This window comes from Equus przewalskii, chromosome 15 (genome assembly GCF_037783145.1).
Source record: "Equus przewalskii isolate Varuska chromosome 15, EquPr2, whole genome shotgun sequence".
Classification (NCBI taxonomy): Eukaryota; Metazoa; Chordata; class Mammalia; order Perissodactyla; family Equidae; genus Equus; species Equus przewalskii.
In genome coordinates this window covers 9,545,909-9,563,182 of record NC_091845.1, presented here as the reverse complement: position 1 = coordinate 9,563,182, position 17,274 = coordinate 9,545,909, and the positions used below count along the sequence as shown (strand labels likewise).

Sequence of the window (17,274 nt, the reverse complement as noted above, 5' to 3'; positions counted from 1 at the left end):
TGTAAGATCTGGTGCCTGCCAACCTCTCCAATTTCCTCTCCCCCTACTCCCTCCCTCCCTCCCTATGCTCCAGCCATACAGGCCCTGCTCTGGTGCCTGAGATGGAGCACACAAAGCCTTTTTCAGGCTCAGGACCTCTGCACTTGCCGTGCAATGGGATGCTCCTTCCTTCCCCAGATCGTCACGTGGTTGGCTCTGTCTTGCCTTCCAGCATTAACTCAAGTGTAACCTCTTCAGAGAGGCCGTCCCTGACCACCTTATCTGAAAGGCCCCATCCCCAGTCAATCTATGTTATATCCCTATAAGGGAAAAAGTCCTCTACGCCAACTAAAGGACAACTCTGTTTTCTACTACTCACTACGCACAGAACACGTCTGTGACCAGGTGTGTGGAGTTTTTCCCGCACTGACCAATTCTCCAACACCAGCTGGGTGTCCTACAATTCAATGCGGTTCTGGCACTAACCAGAGTCAGTGCAGACTCCACAAGCTAAGGGCTCAGTCCCACAAGACTGCCCCTACTCCAGACACCAATTGCACGTCCCAGGTTGTCACTTGTACTTCTGACCAACTGGATATAGATCAGGGTTCCAACGACCCCCTCCGTGGGGTTGATAACTTCCTAGAATGGCTGATTTACATTTACAAGTTTATCATAAAGGATGTGATAAAGGATACAGTGAACAGCCAGATGAAGAGGCACATAGGGTGAGATCTGGAAGGTTCTGAGTATAGGAGCTTCTGTCCTGTGGAGCTGGGGTGCACCACCCTCCTGGTGTGTGGCTGTGTTTACCAACCTGGAAGCCCTCCAACCCCATACTTTTGGGATTTTTAGGGAGGCGTCATCACTTAGACATGACTGATTGTTAACACAATTTCCAGCGTCTCTCCCCTCTCTGTGAAATGGGGGCAGGGCTGAAAGTTCTAAGTTTCTTATTATGGCTTGGTCTTTCTGGTGACCAGTGCAAATCCGGGAGCCCACCAAGAGTCACCTCCTTGGAACAAAAGATGCTCCGCTCACCCAGGAAATTCCAAGGGATTCAGGAGCTCTGTATTAGGAACAGAGGGCAGGGACCAATATATATACATATTTCTTACTATTTAATAATCTCAATGCCTTATTGTCTCTGTACAAGATCTCATGGTAGGAGCGTGCCTCATTTATTTTCTTGTTTACTTACTCATTGTCTCCCCTACTAGAATGTCAGCTTCACGGAGCAGGGGCCTTGTCTGTGCTCTATCGCCCATACCTTCAGGACCTTGATCAGTGCCTGGCACAGAGCAGGCACTCAGTAAATATGTGCTGAATGAATGAATAAATGTTTGATAAAGGAATGACCAAGAAAAGAACTCCTGTGTGTGTTCACTAACATTTATGACCTACATGACTCCTCCCCTCCTGGCAGAACCGTGTCTGTTCCACACCAGAGAATGTGTCTCTGTATTAACTATCACTTCTTCTTTTCTGTATTCTTGATGCTCTGGCATCTGGGGCCTCAGTGATGGGAGGGACTGCTCTCCCAGGGCTAGCCCATTCTTAGAGATAGCAACAAACACACACCTTTGACATGCAAACCATCCGATCTGAGTCCATGCCCCCATCGCCTCCTATTACCAAGCTCCTGCAGTTCAGGACACAATCCCCCTGCCCTAACCCACAGCAAGGCCAGGTACCGGACGACAAGGACCACCCCTATAGCCCAGAGCCTGCCGAAATTATCCAAACTATCCAATCCCAAATGCTTACCCTCCTCCACCCGTTCCTCCTGAAAAACCCACGATAAAGCCTCCTGCCCAGGCTTTCCCCTCGCTCCCTCTGCCTCCTGACCCAGCCTGTGCTCACCCATGTGGCCCCCAAAGTGTGGCATGCTCCTCCTCTTGGAACCTGTGAGTAATGAACTATCTTTCAATGGCAGTCATCTCATGATCTGTTGGCCTCATCATACATGGATAATAATAAAACCTACATTTTAATGCAGTCCTCTACCCCAAACACAGAGCCTGGCAGTCAGCAAACCCTCAACAAAGATCAAACGAGGGCAGGAGCCATGTCTATCCCATCCACTGCTCCACCTCCAGAGCTTAGCCCACAGCCTGGCACACAGGAGCTGTATAATAACTATCAGTTGAACAAATTAATAACTTCGCTGAGGGCCTACTAAGTGCCAGAAAGCTTCACATCCAGGAGAACAGCATAGTAGGTGGGACTGTGGATCTTGAAGCCTGCGTTGAATCCTGTTCTGCCACTTTCTAGCCATTAGACTTGGACAAGTTATTTAACTTCTTTGTGCCTCAGTTTCCCCATATGAAAAAGAAATGCATAATGATGACCTCATAGAATTGCTGTGAGTGTTAAGTGAATTCGTTCAGGCAGAGGGTACAGAACTGCATGTGCTTCAAGGTTGTCACCATATAAGTAATTACATGTTCTTGTTTTCTCCGCCAACCAGCTCTGAGAAGCAGGGGTTACTATTCCCGTTCTGCAGGGGAAGACACTGAAATGAAGCAGCAGCTTGCCCAAGCTCCCAGAGCGAGGAAGTGGCAGAGCTGCGCCTTGACCCCTCGTCATGGGTTAGAATCCCAGGTTCCTCCCAGTGAGGGCGGAGAGCTGGGCCTCCGACTCCCCAGGGGGCTCACATTCCCATCCTGCTCCTTGCCCTCCCACCTCCTGACCTTGTCTCCCGGGTGCTGGATCTTGGGTTGCACACACAAGCCATTCAGAGCAACAACCTGGATTCCAGGCATTCAAGTGAAGTTATAATTACGCCTGTGAAATCATGATTATATTATGCTTGGCAGAGAGGCCGTCCAGTGGGGCTCAGGCCACAGCCCAGTTGAAGCATTTTCATTAGCTGCCAACAATGAAAACTTATGAGATTCCACAGAGAACATCTAAATGTCCGTACTCTGTTGAAAAGTCAGAAGGTCCGGCCTTATCAGCCTTCGGGGACCTGCCTCCCAATCCACACTGACCCCTTCTCCCAGGCCGTCCACGCTCACTCAGACCATCACAGCCGCCCTCCGATGGACTGCACTCGGCCCTGTGCTCCGCCTCTCCGATTCTCCCTTCACACCACCTCCCAAAGACTTCTACTCCAAGGCCCTCGCCTCAGCAGTCTTGTTAGAATATATCAATTTTACTGGGTCACGTCCTTGTTCTAAACTTCATCCTCTGTTTTTCTACAACTTAATGTCTAAACTCCTTACTGGGGCATTCTGGTCCTTCATGGCCTGGTCTCTGGCTACCTTTCCAGCCTCAATTATTTTCACTTACTTCAAAGCCATCTTAAACTAGAATCACGTCCTGATGGGGAAGACAGACAATGAGCAAATGGAGAAAGAAATGAAGGAGACTGTGGAAGAGCTGTGAAGGAGCTGAACAGGGGCAGTGTAATAAACGGTAATTGGGCGTCACCACGAGACAGAGCCATCTGGCAAGGCTTCTCAGAGGAGGTGGCCTTTGAGCTGAACCCTGGGCGGACAAGCACTGTTGTCTGATGAGGGGTCCCAAAGGATCATCCGGGTTGCCTGGGGTGGTAGATTCCAAAATGAATCCAGTCGTTCATGTCTGCCTGTCTCCACACCCCTTGCAATGTGATGTTGCTGCCCCTCCCATCCCCATTCCATCAACAGGTAGAGCTATTTCCCTATTCCTTGATTCTCGACTACTCTTGTGACCTGTTTTGGCCAAAGAATGCAATGACTATTTTTTCTCCATTGAATTGTTTTGGCACCTTTGTTGAAAATCAGTTGATCATATGTGTGTGCGTCTATTTTGGACTCTCTTCTGTTCCACGGATCCATACATCCACCCTTCACCAATACCACACTGTCTTGATTGCTGTGGTTTTATAGCAAGCCTTGAGACCAGGTAGTGTAAGCGTTCCAACTGTGTTCTTTTCCAAAATTGTTTTGGTTGACTCTAGATCATTTGCATTTCCACACAAACTTGAGAATTAGACCATTAGTTTCTACAAAAGTTCCTGCTGAGATTTTGATTGGGATTGTGTTGAATTCATTGACCAATTCGGGAAAAATTGTCATCGCACCCTGCCTTCAAGCTAAAGCCGTAAAAATTGGAAACTACTCGGTGTTTGGCCCTTCTTTCACGTTTTGACCTGCTTCAAAATCTGCTCACTTTAGTGCACTTTCTGGAGCCTTTGGGTCCTGACTGTCATATTGTATTCAGAGTTTACAGCTGTTCTCTGAGGGAGGATCAGCCTGTTAGGAGCCTCCTCCGCCATCCCAGAAGTGGAGCTCCTTGTTGATGTTAATGCCTCTGGCTGAACAAGTATTAAAAAACAAACATATCAAAAAATAAATAAAAAGGAGAATAGCAAGCGTTGGCAATGATGTGGAGAAATTGGAACCCTTGTGCTTTGCTGGTAGGAACTTAAAATGGCACAGCCACTGCGGAAAATGGTTTGGCAATTCCTCAAACAGTTAAACAGAATTACCATATGATCCAGCAATTCTCCTTCTGGGCATATACTCAACATAATTGAAAGCAGAGACTCAAGCAGATACTTGCACACCACTATTCAAAGCAGCATTATTCACAGTAGCCAGGAGATGGAAACAACCCAAGTGTCCATCGACAGATGAATGGATAAACAAAATGCGGTCTATCCATATAATCGAAGATTTTTCAGCCATAAAAAAGAAGGAATGTCTGGCACATGCTGTTTGCTGGGGCTGCCGTAACAAAGTACCACAGATTGGGTGGCTTAAACAAAAGAAATTTATTTTCTACAGTTCTGGAGGCTGGGAGTCTGAAATCGAGGTGTCAGCAGGGTTGGTCTCTTCTGAGGCTGTGAGGGAAGGCTCTGTTCCAGGCTTCTCTCCTTGGCTTAGAGGGTCATCTTCTCCCTGTGTCTTGACATGGTCTTCTCTCTGTACATGTCTGTGTCTAAATTTCCTCTTCTTAGGAGAACACCAGTCATAGTGGATTGGGGTCCACCCCAATGATTAGGTAAAGACCTGATCTCCAAATCTGGTTATATTCTGAGGTCCTGAGGGGTCAAGACATCAACATATGAATTTTATTGGGTGGACACAATTCAGCTCATAACATGCTACAACATGGATGAACCTTCAAAGCATTAAGCTAAGCAAATAAGCCAGACACAAGAGGACAAATATTATGTGATTCCACTCATGTGAAGTAGTCAAATCCATAGAGAATTAAAGTGCAATAGAGATTAACAGGGGCTGGGGGAGACAGAGTGGGGAGGTGGTGTTGAATGGGTATAGAGTTTCTGTTTGGATGATAGAAAGTTCTGGAACGGATAGCAGTGATGGTTGCACAACATTGTGAATGTTAATGTCACTGAACTGAACCTTTAAAAATGATTAAAATGACAAATTTTGTTATATATATTTTACCACATTAAAAAAGAATACTTTTGTAAAAAATCTATAAAAAGAAATTATTACCTGAAGTTTCTTCTCTTTCACATCTGAAAATTAGTGGAGTAGTAGAGAGTGTTTCTACTTTTCTTATTTTCTAAAAAACAAGAAATTGCAATTTTCTGTTGTTTTTTTTCCCTTTGAATTATGTACCTCAATACTGTGACACCAACCATTATTTTAAGAAGAAAGACAGGTTATTAAAGGCAAAATGAGGCAGAGAAAATAGCTCCCAAACAAGTCTGTTAAAAATGAGATTAAAGTCAGGTTTTCAGTTTGAACAGTGGGTCATCAAAAACCCAGGCATTTAATTTAAATAGTTTACTTGAAACGTCCAAGATGGTCAGATGAGGGTCCTTTGCCCCAGTAAAATATTAACTTTTGGGCTGCAGACTGAGAAAAAACATTTATCTTTGTGTCAGAGGGCATCATTACACACTTAGGGCACGAAATGCCGCACTCGTATGAGTTTAACATACCAGGACAAGCGATTCATGTTGTGGACGGCTCTTGGGGTGCCAAGAGTTCCAGACTCTTCTCATTCAATATTCACAAGCACCTTGAGAGAACAGTAACAATCCCCAGCGAACAGGAGACCACAGAGGCCCCAGGCTTCCTTCAGGGGGCTGTCCACAGCCTAATATCCAGAATTCTACGTATATTACAATTATCTGGGGAAAATTTTTTATCCTCTCCTCTGGTAGTTCAAAAATAATTGCCTTGTCTTTCCACTGGTGACATAAAAAAGGGCTGTAGATGACAGAGTTATATGTAATATACACCTGTAATAAAAGCACTGAATACTTACTTTCTCACCTTTATCAATAAACCAGGCAACTTCAGGCAAGTTATGTCACTTCCTTATGTTGTCAGCAAGTCACTTTGCCTTCTCCAGCCTCAGTTTCTTCATCTGGAAGATGGGATAACCAATCCTTGCCTCCCCCACATACTTGCTGTGGGCACAAGCTGTGACCACAGCTGTAAAAACACTTTGTCCAGATCAAAGAGTGTTCAAGCTTCCTGGGGGATCTACATCTGTTCTCTTCCAGGCCGTGCCCCCCGTTCCTAGCACTGTGGATGGGACATAGTAGGTGCCCAATTAAAAGCAGCTGGCTGAATGGGCAAATTAATTGCTACTGCCTCCACTGAGCAAAGGTTTCTCAGATTAGAAGCTTCCTGAATAATTCCCCAAGTCCCAGCAATCCTGTGGTCCTCAGAACAAGAGCCTGAGAGGGTGGGCACAACGTTCGCTCCAGGTTGATCTGTTCTTCCGAAGAGGAAAGACAAATCTTGAGTTCCACGACATCCAGGGACGCCTTCATGCCGGCAGCAGCTGGGCCACAGGGAGGAATGGTTGGTATCTCTGCAAAGGCTGCGGCAGTTCTGCCCTGCCTGTCCATGAAGCCCGATCCAGAGGGAGGGCAAAGTCCACGGGGTGTCTCATAAACTGACATTTCCATAGAAAAAGCAATGCTAGTTCCATTCATGACCCTATTTTGGCAGCCAGAGCACAGCCCCCAATTGAAGCCCACACTCAGGCCATAAACAAAAGCATCCTAATTCACTCGCTGACCGTCCTGTGGCCATCCCTGCATTCAGCTGGGTTTTTCCTCCTCTGCTCAGCAGAGATTAAATTCTCATTAGTTTTCTACTGGATCTAGAAGGAAGCATATATTTGATGATGAATCATGCCTGGAAAAATGAAGAAAACCCTCCAGAGGTAGCCATTTATTTGTTCGCAGATAAAGCTGCAAAGGAAACTAATTAGGCTTTTATTTTTAATTTAGGTTCGCTTTTGAAATGCTCTATTACTAAGACCCCAAAGGAATATGCTTTCAGTGTCCTAAGGACGTGAGCAGCTGGACCAGAAGGAAAAGGAGCTCAGAGTCAAAGAATACACAGACCACCTTCCAGGGACCAGTGGAGACGCCCTGGGGGCGGAGCACAAGCTCCTTGCTGGCAGGAGCCCTGACTCTCTGTCACTCACAGTACCATTATACCCATTCATTGCAGCGAGCAGATGCCACTACTAGCTTTGCCCCTTACTAGATGTTTAAGCTGGACAGGTGCTTAGTCCCTTTGAGCCTCAGTTTTCTCATCTGCAAACGGCAATAATAACACTTGCCTATGGCAGAGTTGTTCTTTAAACTCCAATGACATATTGAGTGACAAAGCAACTTTGTAATCGGGGAAGTGCTTCTAAGAGTTTGAGCCTCCTTTCATTGTCTTATGTCTCATCTTCCCCACCCCCCCAACCCCCACACCCCTCCTCCAAAGAACAATGAGCCTTTTCAGGGCCCATGTCTTGTCCAGCAGTGAGACGCAGCTCAAAATGAATGGGCTTTGAAATGAGACATACCTGGACTTCAATCCACCCCCAACACATCTGGCCGTGTGAACTTGGAGAGTTTCTTAACCTGAGACTCAATTTTCTCTTCTGGAAAATGGGAGTCGTAACATTTTCCTCCTAGGGGTGTTGTGAGGATTAAATGAAATAACAGATTAACAGTGAGTGACACTTAGTGGTTGTTACCGCCGATATGCGTTCCTTTCTCCTTCTTCTTAGCCCCAAACGCTTATGCTTATAGTCCTACAGTCATCAGGACAGGGCCTCCGCACACAGAGTGTGCCAAACTAACGTTTGTTCGTTAAATAATTGGTGCTCAATAAACACTTGCTCTAGACCAGCTGGTTCATTTACCCACCTGGCAGTGCAGCCAAAGAGTCGCTTCCCATAAAGCACTGCAGCCCCCAACCTACTGCTGTCTTTGTGGGAAGCCCAGAGGAGCTAATAGAAATGATATGCATTAATCAGCTCTTCACAGCAATAAGCTAGACTTCAATGGTCTGGTGTGGAAATCATCACCATCATCATCATCACTGACGGAGCCCTAACCTCACAGCAAGCATCGTCCTAAAAGCTTTGCACACAGTCATTCATTTACTCCTCATAACAACCCTATGGATGCAGATGCTGCTGTTAAGCCCATTTTGCAGGTGAGGAAACTGAGACACATAAGCCTTAAAGAAGTTCTCCAAGCACATGGAATGTGAAATAATTCAAGTCCCAGAACCATGAATAGAATTCCCAATCATGTAATTTTAAACACACACAGGTAAATTCACACACAGTGATGAATTTAGGCTAACTATGAAGTTAGAGGGCACTGTCTCCAAGATCACCTTCACTTCTGACACCAATTGCAAATTCAGAGGGTTCCCAAAACCCTCAGGGTCAATAATTTTCTAGAAAAACTCACAGAACTCATAAAAACTCTTACACTCACAGTTACGGTTTATTACAGGGAAAGGACACAGATTAAAATCAGCCAAGAGAAGAAGAGCAAAGGGAAGAGTCCAGGAGAAGTGCCAAATGTCGAGTTTCCACTGTCTTCTCCCCACGGGGTCATGGGCACGTTACTCTGCTGACATCTCTGTGCATCTCTGTCAAACATCTCTGATAGTTTGACAATATGCACAGAGCATCATCTACAAGAGAAGTTCACCTGAGCCTCAGCGTTCAGAGTGCTTATTGGGGCTCCATTGCATAGACATGATTGATTAATCATTGCCCATAGGGTTGGTTTAAGCTGTAGGTCACCTGATACTGCATGACCCAAAACCCCCACCCAAAGTCACATTGTTGGTCTTTCCAACATGGCCAGCCTCATGCTGAATCACACTGTTACTATCCAGCTGGCCCAAGACCCCCAGGTCAAGAAAGCTTACCTCCCAGGAGCCAGGCCAGTCCCCCGTTTGGGCAAGGTTAAACTCTTTACCATACACACACATATATATTTGCATTTGTGTTTATACAGGTACGTATATAAACGCATAGAAGAAAGACTGGAAAGAAACATACCAAACTATTAACAGTCAGAATTGAATGAAGGGGAACCTAAATATTTTACTCTATATTTCTCTATTTTTAAAATCTTTCCCAGAGAGGATATATTTGCATATTACTTGTGAGAATAATTATCTTTAAAACTAAGAGAATAAAGAAAAAAGAGAAAAGAAAACAAAGTCTATTGTGGCTGCCAGGCCAGCAGAGGAGGCGCCAGGTCTGAACTGTCGCATCGTCCTATAAATAGAATGAAATCTGCTGACTTAGTGTGGAATGGCATGGGCTGGCCATATCACGGAATTTGGAGTTGGGAAATCCTAATGAAACGGCACAATGTTGGGACTCAGGAGGAAGGGGAAAAGGGGACAAATCCAGGAGAGAAATGATCTTCAGACAAGGGTGAGCCTGACCTGCAGCAACCTGGCTGCCATGCTGGGCTGAGTCCTGTGAGGAGATAAGTGGGGACAGTGGCAAGCACTGAGAACCCGGAACTCAGATCTTGGCCTTGAAATTGGGGAAGGGGCGGTGAAGGTCAGAGAAGCAGGAAGAATTTTCCCCACTTTGATTCTCCTCTACCCCAGACCCTGACCAGGAGCCCAGGAAAGCCTTGTGTCCCTCCTACACGGCATTATTCCATCCTCTCATCCTAGCTACGCAATAGCACTCCCAGATCGGCACCCCGGGGGCTCCTACACTTACACCGCCTCTCAGACCCGGACAGGCCCTGGCCCACCTGTCGCTGTCATCAGGACAAGCTTCCTGAGCCCTGCTACTTGGGGCCCAGCTGTCCCAAACAAAGGGACGGCCTGCATTTTCCCTTTGAAATGCAGCTGCACTTTCCTCTCTCAAAGACTTTCTAACAAACCTCACAGTGAAGACAGGCAGACTGACAGTGACCTGCACGAGAAACGCAAATCAGAAATTACATTGAAACTGTAATTCAAGCACCCTACGGAACCTACATTATTCATGTTCTCCATCATTTTTCTTTTCTTTTCTAGAAGAGTCACAGATTTTTAAACAGAGCTCCTAGTTCTATCAGCGGCAGAGCTGTGAAGTAATAAATACAACAGGCTGCTATAAACCAGGTACAGCACGAATTCAGGCAATCCTCACAATGATCCAGCAAAAGTATTACCCCCATCTCACAGATGTGGAAAACTGAGGCCCAGAGAGGTTAAGAGTCTCAAGGTCACACAGCCAATGAGAGGAAGAGCCACAAGAGTAATGTCAGAGTCTACACTCTCTCCAGAAGGTGCTAAGAGCTCCTGGTTCTCCCAGGCTCCGAGCCCGCCAGTGGTGCTGGCTCCAGCATATCACACTGACCTATGGTTAGTTGCTCTCTGTCAGGTTTCGTCCTCAAATTCAGCAGCATTCTGAATCCCAAAATGACCTGGGCTGACTTTAATTATGGGGACACATTTTCTACACCCAAAAACAAGTCCAGAGTCTAACTAAGGGGAATTTTATCTCCTTCAGGAGTGAATCTATCCAGGAAGTTGTCACACAGACACCAAAGTGGAATGACTCCAGGGGGAGTTCAAAGGCTTCTGAAGACCACGGGACCGAACGTCCAGCCTGGGGAGGACGCAGAAACTTCGGGTTGCCTTAGCGCCCTGTGCGCGCTTTGGCCCGCCTCTCGCCATGGCTGGGCTGTTGTTGATTGACATGTGTCTCGCCCAATGGCCTGCAACCTGGAGGACGCCAGCCCAGCAACAGTGAGGACCAGCAACGGTGAGGACCGAGGCAGACGTGCTCAGAGGGCAAGAAACAACTGATGCAAGGAAGGGGGAAAAGGAAAAGAAGGCAGGGGAAGTGGGAAAGGAGGATGGAAAAAAGGCCAGAGAAATGTGAGATCTACAGTCTCCCTAGTTATAAAACCACTGGGTCTGGTCCCCGGGGAAAGTTCCACAGGTGAGAGACCTGGAAGAGAAAGGAGGCACCACCCCTTGCCCTACATCTGCCACCCAGGGCTCAGTCCTTCCTTGTGACCTCAGCCGGGAGCCTAGAGTCTTCCCCACCTGCCGATCGGCCCCCGCGACTCCACACGGGCCCCTGCCCTGCCAACACTGCTGCCTCTCGGGGGCGCTTGCTCCCTCCCGTCTCCAGGGCAACCTGGAGATGCGCTGGCCCTCCACACCTGCCGGAGACCAGTGGGAGCAGCCTGGGTTCACCTCGCATGGGACACCGCTGCCGCCACACTTTTCTTCAAGAGTACGACAAGACGCTTCGGCGAGGATCATGCGTAGACGCAGAATACATGGACTGTAACCCGGCTTCCCCAAGCACCCTTGTGAGCGGGTGACGCAACGGGAGCTCTGCGACCGTATGACCTGTGATGTGTGAATGGCCACCCCCGACAGGGTGCTGAATAACGACTTCACGTGAGCCTGAGAGGGACGCACGTGCCCATTCCTGTGGCTCGTGTTGCCGGGTGATGGGGCGGGCACGGCGGCGCGCTCAGCAACGCGAGCAGCGCAGAGCGAGGGGGGCCACCAATGCCGAATGAGAGAATTAGGACCCAAATATCCAGTCAGCCCGGAACAATACCATGAATCCACAAAGCGAAAGCCCTGTGCTTGGGCCCTGAAACATGGCTGCCTGAGTCCCAGAGCGGGGTGTGGCTTCACCGCAGCACGCGTGAGAAAGACTGCTGGATTTGTTGTGTGTAAAGAGAGAGGGTGTCTGCCAAGCAGGGCTGTGACAGCAGACGTGTGAGGGTAGGAATAAAGTGAGTGTGCAACTCCCCTCTGCTCAGATCAGTGCCTCCAGGGCCCCACACTGTAAGAAGGACCGTGAAAAGCTGATATCCATCCAGTGGAAAATGATGAGGACAGTGGTGCCGACTGAAGCCATGTCATATGAGCAATGGCTGAAAGAGCTATGTTTAGCCTGGAGAAGAAGCTCGGGGGGACATGAGAGCTGCTTTCAAATATTTGAAGGGCTGTCACAAGGAAGAGGAATTTAAATGTGTTCTCTGTGGCTCCACAGGTTGAAACTAGGGCAATGGAAGTGGCATCGAGGCAGATTGGAGCTATGTAGAAGTCACGTTGGCACTGTTCAGCAGTTAGAGTTGGCCAATAATGAAACAGGTTGTCTCCAGAGAGACTGAGCTCCCCATCACTGGAGGTAATCAAGCACAGCCAGAATGACCACCTCTTGGGGGTATTGGGAAGGGTATTGGCTGGCCAAGATGACCTCTGTGGGCTCTTTCATCTCCAAGAACTGAGCCTTTTCCTAGGAGACCTCAGGGGGAAGACCAGCCTCCAGAGCTACAGGTCTCAAAGTCTCAAAGGGCTTTTTTCTTAAATTCTCTGGCCAAAGGTGGGAGCCAAGCACTTTCAACAGCTGTCATTCCGCTGAATCCTTTTCCTAAATTAGGCTCCCTGGGGCCTCACACCAGCTGGTGCCCAGAGACCAGGGCCCTCATATCCAGAAAGTAATTAAGTCCATGATATCATCATTCCGCTTGTCCCTAAGAACACCGAAGCCCCAGGGGCAGGGGGCCAAGATCCTCAAATTACCATTCTTGTAGCAGATTTTGGCCCTTTGTCCCTGAGGACCCGGGCCTCTGCAAGGTGACACATGCCAAATGGTGACCGAAATAGAGCTGAGCTCTGGGACCCAGGCTGTCACCCAGGAGGGAGACATTCAGTCAAGGACACTGGGGAAGTGGCCTCCAATGTCCCTGGCCACCTCTTCTCCCTGCGCTGGAGCCTGTGGTTATTTCCTTCTCAGTCAGCCAAGCAAAGTCAGGGGTGGGAGATGACCCCCAGCCAGGAGCAGGAAGTGAGGCGTCCTAGGCGGGCAGGACTGGCGGGGCTTGGGTGTCCTGGAAGCACGTGGGAGGGGCTCCTGGAGCATCTGGTCCACTTGCTCTGCAGATGAGTAGGCACTTGCTATAGGCTGGGCTTTTGCTACAGCAACTAACAGGGAGCACTCGATGTTGATGGTGGGAATGATAAACCAACACCCGTTCTCTTATGTGGAGGAAACTGGAGCCCCGGACGGATGGGTGACTTGGCCAGGGTCACAGAGCAGTGGCAAGGCCTCAGTCAGTTCTTAAACAGAAATGTCAGTCCCTTGGGCACAGAAGCACCATGGAGCCCCTTCCACCCTCCAATCCACCAGCTCTCTCATGTCCGGAACCTCTTTTTTCAGGGAATCAGCATTTGTTGGGAATCAAAATTCCTCGGTAGGTAGGAAATATACGATCTCGGAGTGCCTAAAGGAGGTGAATGGGAACACCGCGGAGCAGACCCCTCAGAAGAGCTCGGGAGTTCCAGAGACAAACTCACCTCCTTCCCAAATTCCCCTCTTGGGATGACTATAGACATGGGGGACATGAGAAGAAGGATGGAGACACGTGGAGGGAGGAGAAGCAGCAACATAGGGATGCTGCCAGAACGGGTGGACCGTGTTTGAGTCCTCATCAAACAAACCAACTTTAAGTAAATATATTTGTTTATCAGCAATTGCATGTGGTTCAACCTAATACATTCTGAAGTATTTGTGGATGAAACAACACGATTCTAGGATTTCCTTCAAAATGACCTAGTGGGGTAATGGAAGGGAGGAGGTGGTGATGAATGAAACAGACTGGCCATGAGTTAGTAATTACTGAGACTGGGTGCTGCGTCCAAGGGCCTCGTTAAACTTACAATACTCTCTACTCTTGTATATGTTTGAAATTTTCTATAATTAAAGTTTTAAAAAGGAGATGTTGCCAATATCTTGAGCATCACTGCTAATGTCACAGTATAGAAACAGAATTTGAAAAGGATGCAAATATTTTGCAAAGGTCAATTTTGGTGTCCATGATTATCTCAGCACTTATTAGTCTTTCTGGAAGTCATTTGAGCAAATTGCTATTGAGCAGGGCAGGGATGGAGAGAAGCACATTCATTAAAAATATGGCAAAAATGTTGCTCACTTCTCATTTCCAGGGGACCCATTTGCTGGCTTCAGTCTCCTTCGTGGGAAGGGAATCTCTCTGAGGAACCTTCTAGAAGATGTAGGGTGTTCCTTGTGCCTTTAATTGCTTTGTGGTGGTCTCTAAGCAGGACTCTTGTGCACTGGCTCCAGTGATGTCACCAGCAAGCCTGCTTTGGAAATTCAGGCAGCCCCTCTGCAGAGCCTGGCCCATCCAAGCCCAGCTGCTCAGATGCCTTCTCTAAATAGAAGCCTTGTGTGATGATGTCTCCCTTCTGCCTGCTTGAGGAAGTCAGGCTGAAAGGCCAAGCCGATTAATCCTGAGCTAATTTTTACCTGTGTTCACCTGTCGATGTCAATTTCCACAGACCCTGAAGAGTGCAGCCACATGGCATGGTGACATGACAGCCTGTCTTTGGGGCAGGACTGTCCATGGTGTAGGGTGGGTTCCACTGGCAGTTCAAGAACAGCTCTGGGTGGTCCACACACCCAGCCTTAAATAACACTGACTCACATAGAGAGAAATCCACCATGTTCCGTCGTCAATTCTCTTCAAATCTTGCTGGTTACTGCAAGGAGAAAGTCTCACCTTGGTGCCACATGTCTTTAACACCTTTTTAACAAATAAAGAGCAAGTCCTAGGTTTGGAGTCCTTGCAGGCAACAGTGTCTAGCTCAGACTGAATAACTTTGTTTGATTTTCATCATTTTGAATCTGTAGCCACTTTCTGTTTATGGAAAGGACGCTGGCTTCCCCTGTACAACCATAAGGTGATGTAAGGAAATGTTAAGTAAATATAATTCAGGTGTTCTGCAAATTGGGAGTAAACAGAGACAGATTTAACACGGAGCTAATGAAGTTTGCACAGGTCCTTCCCAAAGCTGCCCCAGCACCACCCAACATAAGAGAGAGCTGGCAGGAGGGGGAGCCAGAGTGGAGGGAGAAGGCAGTCTTAACTGATTGGGGTTAAGATAGCCAATATCCAACTTTTCAATTCTACAAAAGCGTAGAACCATAAGAATACATTTTGTGTGTATTTTTTCCTTCTCAAAAAGGGCTCCCTCAGTCTTCTTGCCTAGAACCCCAGGAGTCATCCCCAAATTTTCCTTTAAATCCCATTCGTCATCTCCATCCCTGATAGTTATCACCATTATCATCATCATCACCATCATCACCACCATCATCATCACTGGATAAGAGCATTCACTGAATGCCTTTTATGAAGCAGGCACTGTGCTTAGCCTCCACTTTAGTTATCTCAGTGAATCCTCCCAATGCCCCCATAAGCAGAGACATTCTTATGCAGCCCTAGCTTACAGATAAGAGGTTATCTTGCAGAGGTTAAGGGATTTGCCCATGTTTACACCAAGTAAGTGACATAGTCAGGATTCAAACCTGGGTCTGTCATCAGAATCCAAGCTCTTAATCACTACACTTTGCTGCCTTTAGTGCAATCACTGACTAGCCTAGGCATTTAGCATTTCTTTCCTGGTCTTTTATACTACCTATCCAACCTCCCCGCCTCCTATCTCCCTCCTACCCCCGCGGGAACCAAGCCACTATTTGCTCAGCCACAGGCACAATCTATGTAACGCTCAAATCTGGCCTGGAGACTCCCCGTGCATAAAACCTCCCAGAGGGGCTCCACCTCCGAGACAGCATAAACTTCTTGCACCTATTGGGGCTCCTTGATGGAAAGCAACAGAAATGACTGAATAACTTAAGAAAGGAAAAAAGGCAAGGGCAAGGCGTTTGTTGGAAGAACACCGGGTAGCTCACCTAAGCTAAGCATGGAGCCTGAGGTATGAGAAGTACTCATCCCAAGTTTGTTGAAGGGAAAAATGAAGGAGAGAAGAATGAATGGGGCAGGCTGCGTGGTGAACATCAGTGGTTTCTAAGCAGAACTGGGGAGATCCACAGAATTGCTTCAAAAGCCCCTTGTGGACAGGGCTCTGGGCCACACATACCCCTCCCCACTGCTCCCATCTGTTTATGAGTTGAGAGAATAAAACTCATAAGACGTAAAACTCATTTTTTTGAAGAGTTCTATCTTTTATAAACCACAAATAAAATAAATACAGCACCAGCCTGGAATCTGGAGATCTACGTTTAGTCCTGCCTCCACCACTCACTGGGTGGGGGTTCTTGGGCCAGAGTTTCCACATCTCGGCCTCAGTTTCCACGTCTGTAAGATGGTCACATCTCACAACTCTAAGCAGCTGGCAGTCAGAGAGAAGGGCCATGCGGGGTGATGGCATAAACACCAGAGGAGTGCAAACGCAAGCTCTGCAGATCAGCTTTCTTAATCATACTTTTGAGTCAATGTCCAAATGAACTCTATCCAGTCACAGGAAGTGGTGGGACCCTGAGGCAGTGACAGGAAGAGGGCATTGTTCAGGGGAAAGACTGCCCCAGGTTTCAATAGCTCCTACCAGAAACCCACCAAGTGCATTTCCAGCATCAGGCTAAGTAGCAAGAAGTGGAAAATTAAAGATGGAGAACAGTTGGGGTTCATCCACCCTCCAGCATGTGGATCGTGAGATAGAACATATACGTGTGCATGTGAGTGTGTGCACACGTGTGTGCATGTACACTCATTAGAAAAGGCTCAGAAACCCTTCCCACACTAACGCACACAGATGAGGAAGCTGAGACGCCGAGAGGCTGGATATCCAGTTCTTACACTACTGTTGACTTTGTACCAATGGTCTCTAGAGGCCCAGGTCTCCTGATTCCACCGTGCGTGCCTCCTCTGGCATCAACTCCCTATACATAAATCCTTTCTAAAACATGTCCTGCCTGCTTCCCCTCCGGAGGCATCTGGCTGCCCAGGCAGTCTCCTGGAGGCCGCTTTGGTGCCTCTGAGTCCACGGGAGGCGGCTGCAGACGTGTTCCTCCATGTGAGCCCAACCTACAGTGTTTTTGCTCTAAGTGGGTTGGCACCAACTTGCCACCCACCTGCCAAAAATCTCCTCTGCTCTTTGGGCTCAAGCCCAAGGTCATCATATCACTTTCCAGGGAGCCATGGAATTGGCCCCAGAGGGAAGAAACATCTGGAAAGTAGAAAATAGATACATATTACTCTTG

The 17,274-nt window shown here is 47.7% G+C and overlaps 1 long non-coding RNA gene across 1 annotated transcript; it reads right to left on the bottom strand.

The window, feature by feature from the left end:
• Positions 1 to 4,717: 4,717 nt before the first annotated feature.
• Positions 4,718 to 7,875, bottom strand: LOC139076104 (uncharacterized). The gene is made up of 4 exons (XR_011527376.1): positions 7,768 to 7,875; positions 6,217 to 7,065; positions 5,436 to 5,505; positions 4,718 to 5,011 (listed from the first exon to the last, which is right to left on the bottom strand). It is a non-coding gene; the product is annotated as an uncharacterized lncRNA (long non-coding RNA).
• Positions 7,876 to 17,274: the final 9,399 nt, after the last annotated feature.